Below are 21,618 nucleotides of genomic sequence, written 5' to 3'. Positions count from 1 at the left end.
TTGAGCCCCGCATCGGGCTCTCTGCTCAGCGGGGAGCCTGTTTCCCCCTCTCTCTCTGTCTGCCTTTCTGCCTACTTGTGAACTCTCTCTCTCTGTCAAATAAATAAATAAAATCTGTAATATATATGCCTGAAACTAATATAATATTGGCTTAGGTCATGATCTCAGGGTCGTGAGTTCGAGCCCTGAGGAAGCCTGCTTGAGATTCTCTCTCTCCCTCTGCCCCCCACCCCCGCTCTCTCTCATTAAAAAAAAAAAAAAGTTTTATAATAAAATGTTGATGACAATGCAATGTTAGGAAGACATAAAGACGAGAAAAAATAAAAAATAAAATAAAAACAAAGAGGAGGGAATTCATTGCCAACAGGCCCACACAAGAAATTCCGAAGTTCTTCAGGCTGAGTAAAGATGATAACAGATGTGAAAAACCTCTTTACTGAAACTAATTACAGTCAGATTTTACAAAGTGTGGTAATAGGTGGTGAAGGTCAAGCTGTCCTAGTCAGAAAATCTGAATGCTAGACCAATTTTGGGTTTTAAATAGACTGTATCTTTTAGAGCCGTTTTAGGATCAGAGCAAGAATGGAAGGATAGAGATCGCCCCTGTAGTCTCTGCCCTCACACATGCATAGCCTCCCCCATTACCAACACCCCCCAACAGAAGGGTATGTGTGTTGGGGCGCCCGGGTGGCTCAGTGGGTTAAAGCCTCTGCCTTCGGCTCAGGTCATGATCCCAGGGTCTTGGGATCAAGCCCCGCATCAGGCTCTCTGCTCATCAGGGAGCCTGCTTCCTCCTCTCTCTCTGCCTGCCTCTGCCTACTTGTGATCTCTGTCTGTCAAATAAATAAAATAATAAATAAATAAATAGATAGATAGATAGATAAATAAATAAAATAAAATAAAGTGAATCTGTAGCTAAATTAATAGAATACTAGAACTATTACATTACAAGCATCTATCACAAACAGGCATTTGCATCCCTAAAAGTGTATACCCTTAAGTTGACAAAAAAAACCCTTTATTTTGGACTTCTTTAGAAGAAGTGGCTTTGTCTTTGTAGTCTTCTCATATTCTAGCCTCTGAGGTATATTTCTGTATTGAACAGAGGGTCCGGTCGTTAGACAGTGGTCCCCATTCCTGGAGCAGGGCCACGTCTCCACATCTCAGCAGAGACTGGCGACATTCAGCTCCTCCCCAGTGTAACCAACATAGGAGCCAAGTCCTTGCCCATGCACCGTCTCACCTCACCAACTCGAGTTCCATGTTAATTCTGATCTTCCGTCCACAAAATGGTAAGTCCAGACCTTTCTAAATAAGGTCAAGTTATTTTCATTAAGCGCCCAGATGAGATTTACTTCAAGTCTGCTCTGCCCATACTGAGACCAAGTATGGGTCTCATATTAGGCATCTGAGATTTCCCCATGTAACCTCCAGATGCCGCCTCCCATGGGCTCCAAGGAGGGTTTCAAGGAGGTTTTTTTCCCCTCCTGCCTTCTGAGCACACCTGTCTTTTATGATATGACCATGCTCTCAAGCTCTCACACCCTCATGCCCTGGGCACACACCTCCTCTGATAGTAGGTGCCCCTACCTCTCTGACTCCTGGAGAAGCCATCAGTCTCCCGTTGACACCCCATGCCCCTTAAATTGCCCACAGCATAGCAGAGATCAGACTTCAACATCTGGTAAGAGTATGCTGAACACGAAGGGTTAGAGGGCCATAGCCATGTTGGCAAACTTGTTTCTGCGAAGGGCCAAATGATAAATATTTTGGGTGTCGCGGGTCACATGGAGTTTCGGTCACATCGTCCTCTTACTTTGTTTGAACAAACCTTTAAACGTATAAAAGCCACTCTCAATCCTGGGCTGGACAGAGTGGGCTAGGGCTGGGGCGGCCTCGCAGGCTGTCTCAGGCTGACCCTTAGCGGACCGTCCCTGTCCTGGAAGGGGCTGCAGTCAGGGTCTACCCACTCTGACTCTCGCCCAATTCTCAGGCTCCGCCCTTGCAGCAGGGGCAAGTCTCTGGAGAAACCGCTGGTGTTAATCAAGGGTTTTCAGACACACACCCACCGTGTTAGCAACTCCCCAAAACCTCCTCGTCCGGGGGTACTGAGCTGTGGTTATTCACTGGAAACACACAGGGAGCTTTGATGAGTATCGCTGCCTGAGAAAGTCAGAGGAGAAATAGGATATTTGCACGGTCCCTAAGTATCTCCTCCAAGATTTTATTAAGAATAAAGGTGGGGAGGGGGACACCTGCGTGGCTCTGCCTTTGGCTCAGGTCATGATCCCAGGGTCCCAGAAGTCACCACTCTAACCGAAAGATCAAGTGAATATCCCTCGTAATAAGATTTTATCAGGAAAAGAAAAACAGTCGCCCTTTCTCCTGTGAGTCTCCCATACTTTCACCCAGAACACTTTTTTTTTTTTAATTACCCATTTATTTTAGAGGGAGAGCGAGAGGGTGCACACATGCATGGGGAGGAGGGGCAAAAGGAGAGGGAGAGAGAGAATCCCAAGCAGACTCCCCACTGAGTGCAGAGCCTGATGCCAAGCCTGATCCCAGGACCCTGAGATCATGACCTGAGCCAAAATCAAGAGTTGGCTCCCCACCCACTGTTTAAATAATAGGCCCAACTTAGGACTTGAACTCATGACCCTAGGATCAAGAGCCACAGGCTCCACTGACTGAGCCAGCCAGGCGCCCCAGAACACTTCCCTTTTGACGCTTCTGGTCACCAAATGTGTGGAGGTTTATCCCCACCAAGAAATTCTGCCTAACACCAGCTGGGTGTCCTAAAACTTCACTCAGCACCACCTCGAGCTGATGTCAGACTTGTCCCCACTTCAGATGCCAATCGCCAAGGACCTGGTCCCCAGGTTACCCACAACTGTCCGACTTGGCTACACATGGGAGGTTCCCAAGACCGACTCCCACATTGGATTCAGTTAATTTGCTAGAGCAGCTTACAGATCTCAGGGAAACAGCTACGTTTACCAGTTCATGAAAGGATAGGATAAAATATATGATGAATAGCGATGTAACTTCCAGAACCAGACACTAGAGCCCATGTGTGGTCTGACAGGAACACAATGGGACTCTCACCTCCTTTTGTCTGGACATTAGATCTTTATTAATGCAGCCTGGAGTCCATGAGAGTCCTTTAAAAACATAGATTATTAACATAACCAGAGCTTTTCCCTTTCTAAACCCCCCAAGTCTTTCCTCATATGATGTTCTGCTGTGCCGTGCTCCTCCTTTCCTGGCATTGAGCATGGTTTTATACCCTGAGGTCTAGATATCATCTTCTTACGTTTGGTCCTTTGTTCCAGCCTGTCAGGTTGTTGAATGCCTCCTGTCACAGTGTCTCCACCCTTACCCCCAGATTTGGGCACACACACTTGAAAACCAGGGCTTTTCTATCTTTATTTGAGACACCAGTGAGAGCACGTGGACAGGAGGACAGAGCCCTACAGGCCATCCCTTCATGTCCTGGTTAGCATCCGTCCGGTTGTCTCTGTTGAGGACTGGGCCTGTGGTCCCAAGAGGCAAAGATGGCCGGTCATGGAGGTTATCCAAAGTGTCCAGGACTAGGATGAGGCAGAGGGAAAGTAGAAGCCAGGTCCTTAAAGAACACTGAAGGCCAGGCCAGGGAAACTTCTGATCATTACCAAATGCACAGGGCGAGGCTGGCAATGAATGGAGAAAAACAAGGGGCTGGGATACACAGGGACCCCAAAACAAAGCGGAAAACAAGAGCAGTATGGGAATAGACTAAGGCCCCCTAAACTGCTTCCAGGTCCCCAAATGTGTCAAATGCCTTCTCTCTGCCCTGATTACCTTTTCTTCCAAGGCAGCCTCGTGAATTCCTTTCCTTCCTTGGAGACACTATTTCCGCGATGCGTTCCCCATCTTTCCCAGGTAGATCTGCAAAGAATGGGAAAGGAGGGAAAGCTGTTTCTCTCCCTCAGGACGAGAGCATCCGCCCAACGGTGGAGAAGCCTGGAATGGTTCGGGAGGTGGAAGGTGCAGTCAAACACCTGGCAGGTTGGAGCCCAAGAAAAGCACACATCGTGTGAGTGCACCGCTCGGGCTTCTGACCCTGAGCCACGGAGGGCCAGAACCTTGTCGTGTTCACCTTCAGAGCCGGTGCCAAAGCCAATGTTGACAGTCAGAGGTTTGTGGGTGGACTTTTGAGTGATCCGCTGACCAGCCTGAAAAGAGCACCCCTCCGCCAGGTGAGCAGCTCTGTGGGGTGGGGAATCTGAACCCAGATCTAGCTCAGCCGTGACAACGGTGGGTGGAGTGGCTAAGGTGACTTTAAACAGGGAGGTTTGGAAAGATCCATCTAATAGTTGAAAACTATTCAGTAAACATAAAACTAAACTAAAATCTTCTTAAAAGATTTTGTTTATCGGGCACCTGGGTGGCTCAGTGGGTTAAAGCCTCTGCCTTCAGCTCAGGTCATGATCCTGGGGTCCTGGGCTCGAGCCCTACATCGGGCTCTCTGCTCAGTGGGGAGTCTGCTCCCGCTGCCGCTGTCACCTGCCTCTCTGCCTACTTGTGATCTCTGTTTGTCAAATAAACAAATAAAATCTTTGAAAGATTTTATTTATTTGAGAGAGAGGAAGCAGGAGGAGGGGCGGGGGAGAGGGAGAAGCAGACTCCCTGCTGAGCAGGGAACCCAATGTGGGGCTCGATCCCAGGACCCTGGGATCATGACCTGAGCCGAGGGCAGGCGCTTAACCCACTGAGCCACCCAGGCACCCCCACCACGATCAATTTTAGGACATTTTTCATCACCCCAAAAAGAAACCTCATACCTGTTAGCAGTCACTCCCGATTCCTCCCTGCCCTCAACCTCTGATAACCACTAAACTAATGTCTGTCTCTGTGGACATGCTTATGCTAGACATTTTTTACAAATAGAATCGTGTAACAGGTGGCCTTGAGTGTCTGGCTTCTTTTACTTACCATCATTTTCTCAAGGTGCCTCTGTATCGTAGCACATATCCGTGGGCTGCTCCTTTTTATGGCTGAACAAGAGTCTGTGTCCTAATAATATTCTGCGTGAATATACCACATCGGTTTATCCATTCATGCACAGATGGCTTGTTTCTACCTTTCGGCTATTACAAATAATGCTACAGTGAACACCTGGTACACATTTTTGCGTGGACAGACACTTTCCATCCTCTCGGGTGGATAAACACAATTTTACACGGCAGCATTGATATCTTTGCCCGGCTGCAAACACACAAACATTGGAGACAATTCTTGGATTCTTTTTGCCATTACAACTAATGGTGTGATGAATAATTCAGGAGGCAAAGCCTTGCCAGTTGTCGGCATTATTTTTTTCAGGGGGGAAATCGATGTGGATGTGTTCAGAGCAGAGATTCCAGGATGGAGATTGAATTTTGAATCCGGACAATGCAATAACTTACGTGTGTGTTTCACTGCTCGTTTTACGAAACACTTAAGGGTTAACCTCTTTCTGTGAAAGATACACAAAGGGGTTCCTGGGTGGCTCAGTCCTTAAGGGTCTGACTCAGCATGGACTTTGCTTCAGATTCTCTCTCCTCTCTCTCCCTCTCTCTGAGCCCCTCCCCCCTGCTCATGCTCTCTGAGTTGAGGTTTACCACTGAGCCGACCTCTATCAAGAAGGGAATATTTTGGTCCCGGGAGCCACCAAGGGATGGGTGTGTGTGTGTGTGTGTGTGTGTGTTGAAAAATTCAGCTGCAGCTGGAAAAGGGGAGCAGAGGAAGTTGGATAAAAATGTGCAGAAGAAGTTGTGGTCGGGGAACAGTCAGAACAGAAGACTTGTTTCTCTGGAAGGCCTGGAACACACTGACCCAGATGTCGCTTAGCAACGTCTCAGAAAGTGACCGTCAAGGTAGGCACGAGCTCATTGTCACTGATGACCTATCAGTCACAGAGAAATACAAACCTCTTGTCAGCACCGGGGCCCCGTTGCTGATGTAATGCTAAAGAAGATGTCTTTTAAATTAATTATATATATATATATTTTTTTTTAAGATTATATTTATTTATTTGACAGAGAGAGAGCACAAGCAGGCAGAGAGGCAGGCAGAGAGAGGGGGAATCAGGCTACCTGATGAGCAGAGAGCCCGATGCGGGGCTCCATCCCAGGACCCTGAGATCATGACCTGAGCTGAGGCAGAGGCTTAACACACTGAGCCACCCAGGCCCCCCTAATTATCATATATTTCCATAAGCCCCTCTAAAATCCCCCTGGGCATACCTTGCAAAAGTTCCCTACCTGGGATCGGGAGAAAGTCCTTGACTTCCAGACCCTCCCCTCCCCAACATTTACCAACACAGAGTAGTAGAACAGGAAAGGTTAACCATAATCAACTTTCTCGGGTAGGGAAAGATGGAAGGCTGCCTACCCGGGATTGGGGGAAGTGACTTGGTTCTGTCCCTGGAAGTCACTCTGTGTGGCTCACGGGTCCACTGTCTAGGAGGCTCCATCTACACCATCAAACCCAGTGGGCATATCTGAAACAGATCTGGGACCGCAGGACCCCCATGAAGGCTGAGCTACGACCTCAGCTTGCTTCCTTCCTGAAAAATGTTGGGAGACCCACAGGTTATTTCAAGTATCGAAACAGTCACTCTTTCTCTTAGTTTAGATTAATGGTTCTTTCCATGCTATAGCTTCCTAATAAATGTAGTTGGCTTTATGACTTTTTTTCAAGAGCACCCAACAGACCCTCATGCTACCCCAAATTCTGTTTTCCCGTGGCCTTACCCAAAGCCAAAACCTTATTAGCTAAATGATCTTCCTACCAAGTCATCTCAGAGGATAATTTTAACGAAGGCTTGACCATTGCAGGACGTGGACTGCGACTTTCTCAACCTTGAATGACAGCCCTCTTGGACCCATACCTCTCTTTTTAAACTTTTGTACTTACTTCCAGGTACCAGAATTTTCGTATAGGTCAGTGTTCATTATGATGGTACAACTACCACCCCCCCACCCCACCCCCCAAAATCTCAGCAGCCTACGAAAAAAAAAAAAAAGGAAGGTTGTTTTTTTGCTCATTTTACCTGTTCCCTTAGGACTCTCCGGACTTGCGGGGGGGAGGGGAGGGCTGAGTCTGTTGCCAGGGCAACCTGGTGTCTTTGCCCCAGGTTTGTGTGGGTTTTTTTTCCAGATTTCCCCCCCCCCCCCATGCCCCCCTTTCCTCACTCTAGTTGCCAAAAAAATGCACACTAGGCCCTCGTTCTGCTTCCTTTCCTCTCCTTATTTTGCTTTTTTCTTCCAAGGTGTGGCTCTCTCACTGCGAGATCAGGTGGATGTCGATCATTCCCCTCCCCCCCGCAGCTTACTCACGGCCCTGATTCCTCCCGCAGGTCTTGATGCCTCAGCCATCCACGCGTGCTGGACGGTCTCTCCGATTTCCCCTTGAGATCCCTCCATGCTTCCCTCCTACTTCACTTCCGGCCGGTGAGCAGCGGCAGGTGGATTTGGAGCCCAACCTGGTTTTGGATGGTTGATCTCGCACCAGAGGGGCGGGAGGAGAAGGGGAGGGGTCGGTCTTAACAGCTGCAATGTACTGATGGCTTGTTTTGCCAGGTGTCTAACCTACATTGCTTCTCCTGTTTTCAGGGAAGCTTTATTGTGGCCATTTCACAGCTGGAAAGGATGAAAAGCCAGGTCCCCAGATGGCGAGAAGCCAAACCAGGATTCAGCCCCACACGGATCTGCGTCCTTCCAGGAAAAAGCCAGAGGCACCACCACCAGGTGGTGACCTGGGAAGCCTCTAGTGATAACAGAGGTCAAGGTTAGGGTAACGCAGCGGGAATTGCTGGGGCCAGGATGCTGGGAAGGGGCAGATCTGAGTCCTAGGGAGTGCAGGGTCTGGGTGGGCTGGCCATCCTGGGGAGGGACACACAGAGATAAGAACTCATTGCAGTAAATTATTTTTATAGAGTATCTTATAAAACTTCCACAAATAGGATCTCGTTTGTTCCTCTTCACAGATTTGGAAAGTCAGTCTCAGCATCCCCTTGAATGCAGACGCTCTGATTCAAAAGCTGATGCATCCCCACCCCTCCCCCACCCCCACCCCCGCCCCCCATGGCCCCATCACACACTCTAGGGAACAAGTTCCACCTGGGACGTGTGTGCCCTCTATGTGCTCCAGGGCCTTGGTGAGAAGGTCACACCTGCAAACCTCAGTGACCCAGTGAAAGGTTATTGCTTGGACGGGTTTACACACCAGCGTAGAAATTCTGGGAAAGAGGTACCAGAAATTGAGTCGGAATGGGCGGAAGAGAGAGGTGGATGGCTGGTCAGGTCAGACTGAGGGTTTGTTTCTCTGGAAGCTTCGGGGCACACTAACCTGGCTTGACAGTACCTCGGGGAGTGTCTCTCTGGGTCACTGTGCTCTCTCTAGAGCAGGAAGCTTGTCAGTCCTTGAGAAATGGCAAACTCTTGCCAGTATTAGACTATGGGTATGAGAGAACAATTGCCCTAAAAGTGTTCATGCTTGTCGCCAAAAAGTAATTTCGATTTAATCATGTAGTTTAAATGGTTTTTTTGTTTTGTTTTGACATTGGGTTTTTTGGGTTTTTTTTTTTAAGATTTTATTTATTTATTTATTTGACAGAGAGAGAGATCACAAGAAGGCAGAGAGGCAGGCAGAGAAGGGGGGGAAAGCAGGATCCCGACTCAGAAAGCCCGATGCGGGGCTCGATCCCAGGACCCTGAGACCATGACCTGAGCCGAAGGCAGCAGCTTAATCCACTGAGCCACCCAGGCACCCCCCCTCACCCCTTTTGTTAAGATTATTTTTATTTGGCTTTGGTTTTGTTTTGTTGAGTAGCCCAGTCTGGGGCTTGAATTCCCAACTCTTGAGATCAAGTCCTGAGCTGAGATCAAGAGTTCGAGGCTTAACCTGACTGAGCCACCCAGGCACCCTCAATTATTTATTTATATTTATTTATTTATATATATATTTATTTATATTATCATTTATTTATATTTAAAGATTTTATTTATTTATTTGAGAGAAAGCGGAGAGTATGAGAGCACGAGTGGGGGGAGGGGCAGAGAGAGAGAGAAGCAGACTCCCCACTAAGCAGGGAGCGCCACGGTGGGGATGTCGGGCTCGATTCCAGCACTCTGGGATCATAACCTGAGCAGAAGGCATCTGGGATCATAACCTGAGCAGAAGGCAGCTGCTTAGCAGACTGACCCTCCAGCCCCACACCACCATCATTTTCTTTAATACATGCCTATTAACCATAGGGCAACATACCAGACTCTCTGAGGAGGTACACATTTGATTCAGATATAGCCTCCACCGTCAAGAAACCTGAAGTTTTGTCATATTTTAAATTTATTTTAAAATCTACATACAAGAAAATTCATTCTTCTTGGCATACAGGTCTATCAGGTTTTTCTTTTTCTCATTGTTTCATACTCTCTTTTTTTTTAATTAATTATTTTTATTACCATATAATGTATTATTAGCCCCAGGGGTGAGGTCTGTGAATCGTCAGGTTTATACACTTCACAGCACTCACCATAGCACATACCCTCCCCAGCGTCCATGACCCAAATACCCTCTCCATACACCCCTGCCACCCAACAACCCTCAGTTTGTTTTGCGAGATTAAGAGTCTCTTATGGTTTGTCTCCCTCCCGATCCCATCTTGTTTAATTTTTTCCTTCCCTACCCCCCACAACCCCCCACACTGCCTCTCAAATTCCTCCTATCAGAGAGATCATATGATAATTGTCTTTCTCTGATTGACTTATTTTGCTCAGCATAATACCCTCTAGTTCCATCCACGTCGTTGCAAATGGCAACATTTCATTTCTTTTGATGGCTGCATAGTATTCCATTGTATATATACACCACATCTTCTTTGCCCATTCATCTGTTGATGGACATCTAGGTTCTTTCCATAGTTTGGCTATTGTGGACATTGCTGCTATAAACATTCGGGTGCACCTGTCCCTTCGAATCACTACATTTTTATCTTCAGGGTAAATACCCAGTAGTGCGATTGCTGGGTAATAGGGTAGCTCTATTATCAACTTTTTGAGGAACCTCCATGCTGTTTTCCACAGTGGCTGCACCACCTTGCCTTCCCACCAACAGAGTAGGAGGGTTCCCCTTTCTCTGCATCCTCGCCAGCATCTGTCATTTCCTGACTTGTTAATTTTAGTCATTCTGACTGGGGTGAGGTGGTATCTCACTGTGGTTTTGATGTGTATTTCCCTGATGCTGAGTGATGTGGAGCACTTTTTCACGTGTCTGTTGGTCATCTGGATGTCTTCTTTGCAGAAATGTCTGTTCATGTCCTCTGCCCATTTCTTCAACCACTGAGCCACCCAAGCACCCCCGTCCTCTGCCCATTTCTTGATTGGATTATATGTTCTTTGGGTACTGAGTTTGATAAGTTATTTATAGATTTTGTATACTAGCCCTTTATCTGATACGTCATTTGCCAATATCTTCTCTCATTCTGTTAGTTGTCCTTTGGTTTTGTTGATTGTTTCCTTTGCTGTGCAAACGCTTTTGATCTTGATGAAGTCCTAATAGTTCATTTGTGCCCTTGCTTCCCTTGCCTTTGGCAATGTTTCCAGGAAGAAGTTGCTGCAGCTGAGGTCGAAGAGGTTGCTGCCTGTGTTCTCCTCAAGGATTTTGATGGATTCCTGTCTCACATCGAGGTCTTTCATCCATTTTGAGTCTATTTTTGTGTATGGTGTAAGGAAACAGTCCAGTTTCATTCTTCTGCATGTGGCTGTCCAATTTTCCCAACACCAGTTGTTGAAGAGACTGTCTTTTTTTTCCATCAGACATTCTTTCCTGCTTTGTCAAAGATTAGTTGACCATAGAGTTGAGGGTTCATTTCTGGGCCCTCTGTTCTGTTCCATTGATCTATGTGTCTATTTTTGTGCCAGTACCATACTGTCTTGATGAGTACAGCTTTGTAATATAGCTTGAAGTCTGGAATTGTGATGCCACCAACTTCGGCTTTCTTTTTCAACATTCCTCTGGCTATTCCGGGTCTTTTCTGCTTCCATATAAATTTTAAGATTATTTGTTCCATTTCTTTGAAAAAAATTGATGGTATTTTGATAGGGATTGCATTGAATGTGTAGATTGTTTTAGGTAGCATAGACATTTTCACAATATTTGTTCTTCCAATCCATGAGCATAGAACATTTTTCCATTTCTTTGTGTCTTCCTCAATTTCTTTCATGAGTACTTTATAGTTTTCTGAGTACAGGGTCTTCGCCTCTTTGGTTAGGTTTATTCCTAGGTATCTTATGGTTTTAGGTGCAACTGTAAATGGGATTGGCTTTTATTAATTTCTCTTTCTTCTTGCTTGGTGTATAGAAATGTAACTGATTTCTGTGCATTGATTTTATATCCTGACACTTTACTGAATTCCTGTATGAGTTCTAGCAGTTTTGGAGTGGAGTCTTTTGGGTTTTCCATATAAAGTATCATATCATCTACAAAGAATAAGAGTTTTACTTCTTCTTTGCCAATTTGAATGCCTTTTATTTCTTGTTGTTGTCTGATTGCTGAGGCTAGGACTTCTAGTACTATGTTGAATAGCAGTGGTGATAGTGGACAGCTCTGCCACATTCCTGACATTAGGGGAAAATTCTCAGTTTATCCCCATTGAGAATGATATTCGCTGTGGTTTTTCATAGATGGTTCTTTTTTTAAAGATTTTTATTATTATTTATTTATTTGACAGAGAGAAATCACAAGTAGGCAGAGAGGCAGACAGAGAGAGGAGGAAGCAGGCTCCCTGCTGAGCAGAGAGCTCGATGCGGGACTCGATCCCAGGGTTCTGAGATCCTGACCTGAGCCAAAGGCAGCGGCTTAACCCACTGAACCACCCAGGCACCCTCATAGATGGTTTTAATGATATGGATGTATGTACCTTCTATGGCTACACTTTGAAGAGTTTTGAACAAGAAAGGATGCTGTGCTTTTTCAAATGCTTTTTCAGCATCTATTGAGAGTATCACATGGTTCTTGTTCTTTCTTTTATTAATGTATTGTATCACATTGATTGATCTGTGGATATTGAACCAACCTTGCAGCCCAGGAATAAATCCCACTTGATTGTAGTGAATAATCCTTTTAATGTATTGTTGGATCCTGTTGGCTAGTATTTTAATGAGAATTTTCACATTTATGTTCACCAAGGATACTGGTCTATAATTCTCCTTTTTGATGGGGTCTTTGTATGGTTTTGGGATTAAGGTAATGCTGGCCTCATAAATTGAGTTTGGAAGTTTTCCTTCCATTTCTATTTTTTGCAACAGTTTCAGGAGAATAGGTATTAATCCTTCTTTAAATGTTTGGTAGAATTCCCCTGCGAAGCCATCTGGCCCTGGGCTTTTGTTTGTTGGGAGATTTTTTTTTTTTAAGATTTTATCTATTTATTTGATAGACAGAGATCACAAGTAGGCAGAGAGGCAGGCAGAGAGAGAGGAGGAAGCAGGCTCCCCACTGAGCAGAGAGCCTGATGTGGGACTCGATCCCAGGACTCTGGGATCATTACCTGAGCCGAAGGCAGAGGCTTAACCACTGAGCCACCCAGGCGCCCCGTTAGGAGATTTTTGATCACTGCTTCAATCTCCTTACTGGTTATGGGTCTGTTCAGGTTTTATATTTCTTCCTGGTTCAGTTTTGGTAGTTTATACATCTCAAAGAATGCATCCATTTCTTCCAGATTGTCAAATTTGCTGATGTATAGTTGCTCATAATATGTTCTTGTAATTGTATTTCTTTGGTGTTGGTTGTGATCTCTTTCATTCTTCTCTTTCATTCATGATTTTATTAATTTGAGTCCTTTCTTTTTTTCTTTCTGATAAGTCTGGCCAGGGGTTTATCAATATTATTAATGCTTTCAAAGAAACAGTTCCCAGTTTCATTGATTTGTTCTACTGTCATTTTTGTTTCAATTTTATTGATTTCTGCTCTGATCTTTATTATTTCTCTTCTCCTGCTGGATTTAGGCTTTCTTCTTCCCCTAGCTCCTTTAGGTGTAGGAATAGGTTGTGTACTTGAGACCTTTCTTGTTTCTTGAGAAAGGCTTGTATCGCTATATACTTTCCTCTCAGGACTGCATTTGCTGTGTCCCACAGATTTTGAACAGTTGTGTTTTCATTTCCATTTGGTTCCATGAATTTTTTCAATTCTTCTTTAATTTCCTGGTTGACCCATTCATTCTTTTTTTAAATATTTTATTTATTTATTTGAAAGACAGAGACCACAAGTAGGCAAAGAGGCAGGCAGAGAGAGAGAGAGGAATGGAAGCAGGCTCCCCACTGAACAGAGAGCCCGATGTGGGACTTGATCCCAGGACCCTGAGATCATGACCCAAGCTGAAGGCAGAGGCCCAACCCACTGAGCCATCCAGGTGCCCCAGACCCATTCATTCTTTAGTAGGATGCTCTTTAGCCTCCATGTATTTGAGTTCTTTCCAATTTTCCTCTTGTGACTGAGCTCTAGCTTCAGAGCATTGTGGTCTGAAAGTATGCAAGGAATGATCCCAGTCTTTTGGTACCGGTTGAGATCTGATTTGTGACCCAGGATGTGATCTATTCTGGAGAATGTTCCATGTGCACTAGAGAAGAATGTGTATTCTGTTGCTTTGGGATGAAATATTCTAAGTATATCTGTGATGTCCATCTGATCTAGTGGGTCATTTAAGGCCATTATTTCCTTGTTGATCTTTTGCTTGGATGATCTGTCCATTTCAGTGAGGCGGGTGTTAAAGTCCCCTACTATTATTGTATTATTGTAATGTGTTTCTTTGATTTTGTTATTCATTGGTTTATATAGTTGGCTGCTCCCATGTTAGGGGCATAGATATTTAAAATTGTTAGATCTTCTAGTTGGACAGACCCTTTGAGTATATAGTTTGTCTTTCCTCATCTCTCATTATAGTCTTGGCCTAAAATCTAATTTATCTGGTATAAGGATTGCCATCCCACCTTTCTTTTGGTGTCCATTAGCATGGTAAATTGTTTCCCACCCCCTCACTTTAAATCTGGAGGTGTCTTTGGGTCTAAAATGAGTTTCTTGTAGATAGCATATTGATGGGTTTTGGTTTTTTATCCATTCTGATACCGTGTCTTTTGGTTGGGGCATTTAGCCCATTTACATTCAGGTTAACTATGGAAAGATATGAATTTAGTGCCATTGTATTGCCTGTAAGGTGACTGTTACTGTATATTGTCTCTGTTCCTTTCTGGTCTACTACTTTTAGGCTCTCTCTTTGCTTAGAGGACCCCTTTCAATATTTCCTGTAGGGCTGGTTTGGTGTTTGCAAATTCTTTTAGTTTTTGTTTGTCCTGGAAGCTTTTTATCTCTCCTATTTTCAATGACAGCCTAGCTGGATATAGTATTCTTGGCTGCATATTTTTCTCATTTAGTGCTCTGAATATATCTTGCCAGTCCTTTCTGGCCTGCCGGCTCTCTAGATAAGTCTGCTGCCAGTCTAATATTTCTACATTTGTATGTTACAGAATTCTTGTCCTAAGGATTTTCTCTTTGTCACTAAGACTTTTAAGTTTTACTCTTAGATGAGGGGGTGTGGACCTATTTTAATTGATTTTGAGGGGGATTCTCTATGCCTCCTGAACATGATGCTTTTTCCCTTTGCCATATTAGGAAAATTCTCTACTATAATTCACTCCAATATAACTTCTGCCCCTCTTTCTCTTTCTTCTTCTTCTGGAATCCCAATTATTATAATATTGTTTCATCTTATGGTATCACTTATCTATCAAATTCTCCCCTCGTGGGCCAGTAGTTGTTTGTCTCTCTTTTTCTCACCTTCTTTACTCTCCATCATTTGATCTTCTATATCACTAATTCTCTCTTCTGCCTCATTTATCCTAGCAGTAAGAGCCTCCGTTTCTTATTGCACCTCATTAATAGCTTTTATAATTTCAAATTGGTTAGATTTTAGTTTTTTTAAATTTCTCCAGAAAGGATTTCTCTAATATCTTCCATGCCTTTTTTGAGGCCAGCTAGCACCTTGAGAATTGTCTTTCTGAACTCTAGTTCTGACATATTATCAATGTCCATATTGATTAGGTCCACCAGCCATCAGTACTGTCTTTTGTTCTTATTTCTGTGGTATTTCCACCTTGTAATTTTATCCAGATAAGAATATATGAATGAGAGAATAAAATACTAAAACGGTGGCAAAGACCCCAGAAAAATGTACACTAACCAAATCAGAAGAGACTGAAAACTGGGTGTGTATATATATATATATATATATATATATATATATATATATATTAGACTGGTGACAAGAACAAAGCCACCCTCTTAGAAGAAACTACCTCCCAAGATTTTAAAGAAAGAAAAACATATATATATCTGTGTGTGTGTGTGTGTGTGTGTGTACAAAAATAAGGGTAAACACGATGAAGGGATGGAATATGACTGTAAAGAGGAAAATTTTTTTAAAAAATCTAAAAAATGAATTGATAAGGTAAGTTGGTTGGGAAAAAAAAAAGGAGAAGAGAAGGGCATCTGGGTGGCTCAGTGGGTTAATTCTCTGTCTTTGGCTCAGGTCATGATCTCAGGGTCCTGGGATCAAGTCCCGCATCAGGCTCCCTGCTTAATAGGGAGCTTGCTTCTCTCTCTCTCTGCCTGCCTCTCTGCCTACTTGTGATCACTCTCTGTGTCAAATCTTTAAAAAAAAGAGAGAGAGAGAATGCGCTCAGACTGGAGACTAGAACAAAGCCATATGCTAGATTTAGGGTATATATTTTAAAAGATTTTATTTATTTATTTGACAGACAGAGATCACAAGTAGGCAGAGAGAGAGGGGTGGGGGCGAGCAGGTTCCCTGCTGAGCAAGACCCTGGGATCAGGACCTGAGCTGAAGACAGAGGCTTTAACCCACTGAACCACCCAGTCACCCTGATTTAGGGTATATTTTGACCTATTAGAAGAAATTGAATCCCAATTTTTTTTAGAAAAAAAAAAACAACCCTATATGCATTAAAAAAATAAGGTTAAATACAATGAAGGGATAAAATATGCCTATAACAATGAAGTCTTAAAAAGTTTTTTTTAGAAAGGTATTGTTGAGATGAACTATTTTAAAAAGGTTAAAAGAGGGAAGAGGCAAGATTTTAAAAATAGAATAAGAAAAAAAATTAAAAATTTATGTATTATTTATTTATTTGCAAGAATCATGGGGAAAAGCCATGAATTCCATACTTTGCTTTCCCTTCCTCTGGACTTCCCCAGTTCTCCTTGATCAGTGAGCTTGATCTTGGCTGGATGTTCTTGCTGATCTTTTGGCGAGGGGCCTGTTGCCGTGAATCTGAAATGTCTTTGCGGGAAGCGGAATTGCATCGCCCTTGCCAGGGGCTGGGCTAAGTCATCTGCTCGGGTTCGCGCTCGGAGCTTTTGTTCCCTGAGCGCTTTCCGTAGAGCTCCGTAGCGCGGATATGAAGATGGCGGCCTCCTAGTCCCCAGCCTGGAGGAGCAGAGAGCTGGGGGCCCACTCTCCAGCACGCCCCCGGCAGAAAAGCCAACGGTCCCTCCCGTGTCCCTGGTCTCCGCCACGCTCCGAGCTCCCCGGCCTGTGACCGTGGGTCCCCTTCTCCGGCGCGGCCCCGTCTGGAGTCCGCACACCCGCAGCTTCCCGCCGCGCACTCCCGCAGGCTCCTCCCGGAGAAGGACGGTGAGTGTCCCCGGATCCGCCGCCTGTGGGGTCCCTGCGCGGACAGCCATGGCCCAGCTGTGCCTTGGGTCACGGGTTAAGGTGACCCCGAGCTGAGAGCCCCTCCTCAGCCCCGTCTCTGCGCCGGCGTCCGCATCGGATACCCGCAAGCTCTGCCACCCTCAGACACCCCGGGTCCTTCTGTGACCCCGCGGGACCTGAGACCGCGCTGTCCCCGCGAGGGCCCCGCCCCCGCTCCGCCTCTGCAGCGACGTCTCTCCTTGGAGCGACTCTACAGGGTGGGGTTCTGTGCTCCGGCTCCCCTGCTGGCCGGGCTCTGTCCTCCTGTCGCTTCTGGTTCACTTTTCTGTGCGACCCGGGTCGCTTTTCTGTTCCTAGAATTGCTGCTCTGCTCTTCCATCTGCTGTTGGGTTTGTCGGTGTCCGGGATGGTTTGATAACTGTCCAGCTGAACTCCTGCTACCTGATGTCATCTCAGTCTCCTACTCCTCCACCATCTTACCTCTAATACCATGTTTTTCATTTATTCTTACATTTATATATCTCTGCACACATTTTTTTTTTTTTTGTGGAGATTTGATTCACCTACCATAAAATCCACCATTATTAAGTGTACAGATTCTGTAGGTTTTAGTATATTCAAAAAGTTGTGCACTCTGCAAAAAGGGCCAGGGGTGCTGGGTGACTCAGTCAGTAAAGTGTCCGACTCTTGATTTCAGCTCAGGTCATGATCTCAGGGCTGTGAGATGGCGCTGGGCACGGAGCCTGCTTAAGATTCTCTCTCTCCCCCTCCCTCTTTCCCTCCTGCCATGTGCCCGCATGCACACATGTTTTCTCCCTCTCAAAAAAAAAAAGCTAGGCAGGGGTGCCTGGGTGTCTCAGTGGGTTAGGCCTCTGCCTTCGGCTCAGGTCATGATCTCAGGGTCCTGGGATGGAGCCCCGCATTGGGCTCTCTGCTCAGCATGGAGCCTGCTTCCTCCTCTCTCTCTGCCTGCCTCTCTGCCTACTTGTGATCTCTCTCTCTATATCAAATAAATAAAATCTTAAAAAAAAATCTAGGCAACCAGCACCATTAATCCTAGGACATTTTTATCACTCCCCCAAAAGACACCATACCCACTAGCGCTCACGCCCTGTTTCCCTTTTCCTCCTCTCTCCCCCACAACGTGGCGACCACTAGTGTGTTTTCTGTCTCTGTGGATTTGCCTACACTGGACATTTCCCAATCTGTGCTCCTTTCAGACTGGTTTCCTCACTTAACGTTTTCAAGATTCATCTGTGTTTCAGCATTAGTCCTTCATTCCTTTTTAGGGCCAAGTACATCTCTGTATGTATATATCACGTGTTATCTGGCCACGCGTCCGTTGACGGACAGTCGGGCTGTTTCCACTTGGAAGCTGATTATGATTAATGCTGATATGCCCATTGCTGTGTACACTTTTGTATGAACACCTGCCTTCAATTCCCTTGGGTATGTGTGTGGGATTCAAATTGCGGAGCCATTTGGTAATTCTGTTTGGAAAAACTGTCACTGTGTTACAGTAACGGCACCATTTTACATTCCCCTCATCCCTCCCTCCCATGCTTTCTCTCTCTCTCTCTCTTTCTGTCTCTCTCTCTCTTTCTGTCTCTCTCTTTCCTTCTTTCTTTCAGTACAGAAATCCTACTGAGTCTGAAGAGGTCTCTCAATTCAGTTGTGATTTGCATTTCCCAAGGGATGAATGAGGTCGAGCGTGTATTTATTGGTGTTTGTCTGTCTCCTCTGCAGAAATGTTCGTTCACATCCCTTGCCCGAGTTTTTAATGGAGTTGCCTTTTTATGGTTGAGTTATGAGAGTTCTTTACATGGTCTGGATACCAGACCCTTTTCAAATATATGATTTAGGGGAGCCTGGGTGACTCAGAGGGTTAAGCCTCTGCCTTCAGCTCAGGTCATGATCTCAAGGGTCTTGGGATCGAGCCCCGCATCGGGCTCTCTGCTCAGCAGGGAGCCTGCTTCCTCCCCCCTCTCTCTCTATCTGCCTCTCTGCCTACTTGTGATCTCTGTCAAATAAATAAATAAAATCTTAAAAAACAACAACAACAACTAAGAAACTGGTATCTCATCAAAGGTCCCAAAGATTTACACCTATATTTTCATCACCTCTTCCTACATCACATCATTTTCATTACACCTATATTTCATCACCTATATTTTCATTCTGTGGGTTGTCTTTTCATTCTCTTAATCGTGTCCTTCGATGCAGGCAAGGTTTTTAATTTTGACGAAGTTCGAGGTATCTCTTTTTTCCCTTATTGCCTGCTCCCTTGGTGTCCTATCCAAGAAATCACTGCCAAATTGAATGTCATAAAGATCCCCCCCCCCACCCCGTTTTTTTCTTCTAGGAGTTTTAGAGTTTGAAGGTTTTGATCCATTTTGAATTAAATTTTGTTTCTGTTCTTTTTGTACAAGAAAAGGATCTGAATTCACTTTTTTGCATGTGGATGTGAGGGTTTATTTCTGGGCTCTCTGTTCTATCCCATTGGTCCATATGCCTGTCCCGAGGCCAGTACCACACTATTTTGATTCTACAACTTTGTGCAGACTCATTCTCCATTCATCCTGTTCCCCTGCCTCCAATGCCTTCCCTGCCCTTTCGAGCTGTCCCAATCCTTCTCTCCTTCCAACTGATTTCTACACTCCCCTAAAGTTGTTCTCCCCTTCCTTGTTCCCAGATCTGTAAGGGGCACCTTGAAGGAGTCCCCTCTTGATTTCTCTCTTTTCCTTACCCTGCATACCCACTCCATCTGCCATCTCATAGGCTCTCCATCTCTGATTTATGTTTATTTTATTTTATTTTTACTTTTTTCTAATTTTTAAAAAAGATTTTATTTAATTGAGAGAGAGAGAGAGCTCAATCAGAGGGAGCAGCAGAGGGAGAGGGACAGGGCCCTGGGATCATGACGTGAGCCGAAGTCAGACGCTTAACCAACTGAGCCACCCAGGCGCCCCCTCCATCTCTGCAGCGATGATGTGTATCCGGCCATCATCACCTCTATCTGGGACCCTGTACTAGGTACTGACGGGACCACCTCTTTCTACTCATGCCCCTTCCACACAGCAGCCAGAGTTATCTCTTTTCCTCTTTTTGGCCAACAGGTTCTTGAGAAAGTGCTCAGCCATCATGGAAAGACCAAGTAAAACCGAAAAGAACACACATCTGTATTGACAAAGACAGGAAGCAACTGAAATTTTATTTACTGTTGGTTGGAGTATAAAATAGTGAACCACTTTGGAAAACCGGTGACTTCCAGTAAAATTAAATTTGTGCTTTCCCAGAAGCACGCCCTGAAATGGAGGTTAGAATTTATTGCGGGAGCACTCTCGGGGTCAGCAGGGGAACGGAGGGACGTGGACAGTGGAGGGAAACCAGGGTATAATGCAGTCTCACTAGGGGTCCCCATTGACCCCGGGGAGTGTGAAACTGCAATGGTCATTTAGCATTAAAAAATGAATGTTTATCTCTCCCACATCTATATGTTTATGGTAGTGCACTATATCCACTGTTATTAACCTTGCTTTTCCCACTCAGCAAAATCTTTTAGATAACATTCCATATTGAGATATAGCTTCCTCGCTATTGCTTTTTGTCTGATTTTGTCGGTTTTTTATGACCGGGTCTTCCTTTGAAGGGACAGACTATACTAATTGTTCCTGCAGTGACAGACATCGGGCTGTCGTTTTATTATTGCAGTCAACACCACAATGACCGGCGGTTTGTATAAGACATTTTCCAAATAGGCAAGTACATCTGTAGCTTAAAATCCTAGAGACGGAGTTGCTGGCTCAAAGCTACAGGACGTGTTAGTCATTTTGAAAGACATTGCAAAACTTCCTTCCACAGAAATTGTACCAATTTTCAATCCTCTCAGCAATGTTGACCGTGCTCATTTCCCCATACTTTCTAAAACATGAATGGGTCATGACTCCCCTCGCTTAACCCCTTACACTTCCGGCTGTGCCTAAAACAGTCAGCCCACAACATAGCCCAGGAGGGCTTCTCTCTGGCTCCCGCCTACCTCACTTTCCATGACGCATTGAAGCCAAGTGCAGGGGGTAGATTTTTTTTTTTTTTTAAGATTTTATTTAAGATTTTTTAAGATTTTTTATTTATCGGGGGGGGGGGGAGCAAGCACAGGCATACAGAATGGCAGGCAGAGGCAGAGGGAGAAGCAGGCTCCCTGCTGAGCAAGGAGCCCGATATGGGACTCAATTCCAGGACGCTGGGATCATGACTTGAGCCGAAGGCAGCTGCTTAACCAACTGAGCCACCCAGGCGTCCCAAGGGGGTAGATCTTGAGGATCCCTGTGGAAGCCGGGCTGCCATCAGAAGAGAGGGCCCTGGCCTTCCATCCTTTGTGGGGGGCTGTGAGTTTAGGCACCTGGCTTACTGCTGGACGTCCCCATTCTGGGAGTGTGGACCAGGAGAACTGGAGAGAGATAGTGTGGTAAATGAATGCTGTGGGAAGCCGCAGTTATCTTGCCGTGGAGTGTCGCCATCCAGGATTTGGGACCTAAGGGAGCTACTCAGCGGTCGCCCCCTACTTCCAGACCCCCAAGATTAAACTATCCGTCTGGATGTGAGCCGCTTCCAGAGAGGGCCAGCAGAGGGCAGTATTCTGCCCTGGGACGGGGCCTTTCCCCCGCCCTGCACCGAGCTGTCCACCAGGGGGCAGTAAGGACGTGGCTTGGAGGCTCCAGGACCACTGAATGAAGCTGGAAAGGGGGATCTGGCAGGCCTTGTCGTTCTGTTCAAGGAGTCCAGCGCTGGCTGACAAGGAGTCGCGCTGCTCGGTGTCAAGGAGTCAAGCGTCCAGCGCTGGCTAACAAGGAGCCGCGCTGCTCAGTGCG

General features: G+C 45.5%; 1 long non-coding RNA gene across 1 annotated transcript; it reads left to right on the top strand.

Annotated features, from left to right (window-relative positions):
• Positions 1–1,147: 1,147 nt before the first annotated feature.
• LOC309853984 lies at positions 1,148–7,851 on the top strand. The gene is made up of 3 exons (XR_014306038.1): positions 1,148–1,292; positions 7,382–7,475; positions 7,638–7,851. It is a non-coding gene; the product is annotated as an uncharacterized lncRNA (long non-coding RNA).
• The last annotated feature ends 13,767 nt before the right edge of the window (positions 7,852–21,618 follow it).

Source organism: Mustela nivalis, assembly GCF_964662115.1.
Source record: "Mustela nivalis genome assembly, chromosome: 19".
Classification (NCBI taxonomy): domain Eukaryota; kingdom Metazoa; phylum Chordata; class Mammalia; order Carnivora; family Mustelidae; genus Mustela; species Mustela nivalis.
Note: the sequence above shows the minus strand (reverse complement) of the source record. Positions and strands in the feature narration are given on the sequence as shown.